Source organism: Protomyctophum bolini, assembly GCF_963924005.1.
Source record: "Protomyctophum bolini genome assembly, chromosome: 11".
Lineage (NCBI taxonomy): Eukaryota > Metazoa > Chordata > Actinopteri > Myctophiformes > Myctophidae > Protomyctophum > Protomyctophum bolini.
The window spans coordinates 3,864,664-3,869,271 of record NC_137872.1 but is presented as its reverse complement, the minus strand read 5'-3'; positions in this window follow the sequence as shown (position 1 = coordinate 3,869,271).

The window sequence follows — 4,608 nt, the reverse complement described above, 5'->3', positions numbered from 1 at the left end:
TCCAGAGGGCCACTATAGTTCCACACTCACTCCAGAGGGCCACTATAGTTCCACACTCACTCCAGAGGGCCACTATAGTTCCACACTCACTCAGAAGGCCACTATATTTCCACACTCACTCCAGAAGTCCACTATAATTCCACACTCACCCCAGAGGGCCACTATAGTTCCACACTCACTCCAGAGGGCCACTATATTTCCACACTCACTCCCACAGAGGGCCACTATAGTTCCACACTCACTCCAGAGGGCCACTATAGTTCCACACTCACCCCAGAGGGCCACTATAGTTCTACACTCACCCCAGAGGGCCACTATAGTTCCACACTCACTCCAGAGGGCCACTATAGTTCCACACTCACTCCAGAGGGCCACTATAGTTCCACACTCACTCCAGAGGGCCACTATAGTTCCACACTCACTCCAGAGGGCCACTATAGTTCCACACTCACTCCAGAGGGCCACTATAGTTCCACACTCACTCCAGAGGGTCACTGTAGTTCCACACTCACTCCAGAGGGCCACTATATAGTTCCACACTCACTCCAGAGGGCCACTATAGTTCCACACTCACTCCAGAGGGCCACTATAGTTCCACACTCACTCCAGAGGGCCACTATAGTTCCACACTCACTCCAGAGGGCCACTATATTTCCACACTCACTCCAGAGGGCCACTATAGTTCCACACTCACTCCAGAGGGCCACTATAGTTCCACACTCACTCCAGAGGGCCACTATAGTTCCACACTCACTGCAGAAGGCCACTATATTTCCACACTCACTCCAGAAGTCCACTATAGTTCCACACTCACTCCAGAGGGCCACTGTAGTTCCACACTCACTCCAGAGGGCCACTGTAGTTCCACACTCAACTCCAGAGGCCACAATAGTTCCACACTCACTCCAGAGGGCCAATATATTGCATATTACGTAGCAAAAATAGCCGATCTATATAAAGCTCAGATCAGCTATTGTTGCATATATTTGAATTAAAATCCTGATAATGTTTTGAAGTGGAATCAAAAGTAGAAAAAATATGTAATTTCAAATGCATTTAGTTATAGTTATGTTAAGAACGAAATATACAAATACATTGGACATATACAAAAAAAGACAATAACATTAGAATACTATAGTCTGAAATCAATAATATATCAATGTTGGGATATTAACCTGCGGGCCGCATTAATGTGGGGGCCGCATGTGGCCCCCGGGCCACCAGTTGCCCATGCATGTATGATCTGGACAAACAAACAGAATAGGTCATACAGGCCGTAAATATTTACAATGGTATACCACATGTGGTGAAACAGGCATTTTAGTATCCCTGTAGCCCCATTTATTAATTCTATTTGAATCAGTGGTGAAATCTGTGCTGTCTTGTGTTTTGTGACGAAAAGTCCAATTTATGCTTTTGTCACATGTTTGCCAATTAAGCTTATTGATGAGCTAAGAGCTTGTAACAGGACAAAGTATAGGGCTTTAATTAATATCCTGCAGGATTCGAATCATGTGAACTAATGCATCAAAAGGGTCAAATCAAACTGTTAAAAGGTCTTACAAGTTCCAAGATTATATATGACGTTTTGGGGGTCCTGTGCTTCAAAGGTGCATAAATATGTTGGTGTGAATAATTGTAAATTGGGCTACGGGACATATCAATTAGGCTATTCATGATTTTTTTTTAATTTGTTCAGTTTTTGTATGACTTTTTTTTTGCAATGGAAATTGGATATGATTTCATTTGAAGTAAAATAATAGGCCTTTAATATAAATATATATATATATATATATATATATAAAAAAAACCAATATATTAGGAGAAATGGGTTATGCATGTGCAGATTAATAGAAATTAAATATATGCTCAAATCGTTAAAACAATGTGTCCTGCATTAATTGTAACGTCCTCAATATTTTCATATTATTATATTCTACTGTATATATTGTGTTGCGTTTAGGAGTTTAGATAACGAAATTTGTCAAGGTCATATTTTAGATTTGACAATGACCTTAACTGTTTTCAAGAGAACGAACGGGTTGAAAAATAAATAATAATAAACATTCTAAACTATCAATTTTCGTTTAATCCACACAACGCACGAATAGAAGATTTTTCTTCTCCCAGTCCCGAGTCCCTGCAGGGCCAACACTAATGTGTCTCTCACAGTGTCAGGCCTGCCAACTCCCTCGACATTTGATATTAAATTATTTTCAAATTGAATCGTAGTATCACAGTATAGTACTTCTTCCACTGTGGAAGTCAGATTTTCTTTTTTTTTTTTTTTGCCGTGTGAGCAAGCTGTTCTGAATACGTTTTTATAAACCCAACTAATCAATTTCCGAGCGCATAATATATAACGTCAACACAGGTTGTTCATTATTAGTTTATAAAAGCAATAGGTTATTCAACATTTTTAAAAGTATATAGGTTACCATCTCCCTGCATGAGTGCAACCATGCAACATGCAGTTTTAAAGACATTTAGGTCGCCTATAGTTGCTTTCAATTAAGTGACAAACATATAATAGCCAAAGAACCTCTATAATAATGCATATTTTTTTGTACAATTTGCATATAATATAATAATAATATCGTTGCCCAAAGTCTGACATGACTGTCTTTGTCTGTCTGTGACAGTCACAGAAACCTCAAGCTAATCTGTGCGACAAAATACATCCAAATAAATGATGCATTTTGCGGCCTCCCAGGCCCCAGCCAATCCACCCATCCATCCGTCTGCTCTCCCGTGCACCTTCACTGCTCGAGTATTATATAGCCTCTATTCTACCACACATTAAAAACTCACTTCAAGCTGAGGGCCAGGCACAAATCCCTGAACGAGGAGGAGGAGGAGGGAGACGGGAGTCCCCGGAGTCGCGTTTTAAGTGTCCCCGGTCTAAAAGCTCCAGAAGCCGGACAGACAGTACCAACCAACCGAACCACAGATATGATCCCAGCTCGGCAAAAGTATATAGCCCGGCCGTCCGGGAGCATTTTCCCCCTCTATAATGCGCAGCGTTTGGGCTGCATGAAGTAAGTAAGGAGACACAAGACGTTTTTCCCTCTCTTTTCTCCCTTTCTTTTTTATACACACAGAACTGCTTTTTGTTCCTTCATTTTTTCATTTAAGGGGGTAAATGGAAGGGGGGTGCTCGTTTGATCACATGATTACAATTCACCTGAAGATAAAACAAAGGGCGCAAAGAAAAGGAGGCGAGCGAAGGGACTGAAAGGGAGAGAGAGAGAGAGAGAGAGAGAGAGAGAGAGAGAGAGAGAGAGAGAGAGAGAGAGAGAGAGAGAGAGAGGGAATCAGACAGAGAGATGCACTCATGGTCAGGATGCCTTATCACAGTCAACATTCATGGGTAATGAAAAAAGCGGTGATTTCTTCTTTTTTTTTGGGATGGGGGCAGTGTGTCGCGCTGAGGAGAGATACAAGGGGTCATTGTGCATGGATAAGAACAGCGCGTGTGTTTGTATCCGCGTTCGGCCCATAATGTCCCCTCCCGTCTCTCTCTCTCTCTCTCTCTCTCTCTCTCTCGCCCCTTCTTTGCCTTTTTCTATATTTTTTCTGCAAATGCTGGTTGGTTTTAAATGTGGGCTCTGTGTATCTAAGTGAGTGTGCACTGATGCAATTATAAAACTCACACATAACGATGAAGTAACGCACTGTTCCGCCCCGACACAGTGCATTCATATCATCTCTCCAAGAGTCAAGTGGGCCTAATTTTCTCTTATTTTCTCTGACCAGACACACCATAATGGTCATAATCCTTAATGGTGGTCATTATCGATAAATGGCTTATATTCAATATCAATATGCTCGATAATATGCGAACATTTGGGCTTATAATACCCGCATCCGCATGCGTAATATGCGTATTATAGAGATCTGCGTAATGGCTAAATAATTACTCATAAAATAAACGTAATTAAAGTATTGCAAACTATACAAAGTCAATATAAAGTATAAACATCATGATGCAGAGCTCACGGAACCTATTAATTAATTTTAAATAAATTTGTAAATACATTTGTATACATTTGTAAATAAATAAATGTGTAAATAAATAAATAAATAAACAAACAAACGAACAAAGATCCAATATCTCACCAAACACAGTGTGTATATATTATCTGCCACATTTAGCCTAGGCTATAGGCCTATAGCGTATAGCCTACAGTATATGTTTTCATATTTATTTTCATGTTTTTCTTTTTTTCGATTTCGCTCGAATTCTCTCCGCCTCTCAAATTTCAAACGAGAAACATGCAGACAGATTCGTTTACACTAGCATGTCTGAAGTAAAATCAGACAGAAAAGTAGCATGTGCTTAAATTCATATTTATAGAAAATGTTTCAGATGTCAAAAGATTCTGAGATGATGGAATGGTGATGGATGATGATTGGTCATGGAAGGGAAAGCTTCATGAGCCAAAGATAATTAACTTCAGAATCTAAAAGAAAACTGTCAAAATGACCTCTCAGACTTTTGTTTATAATAGGAATAAGGCCTATAGGGAAAACAACATATACATGTTTATCGTGCAGGAGGTCAACATTATCACTAAATTATCACAAAACACAAATCGTAAAAAGATA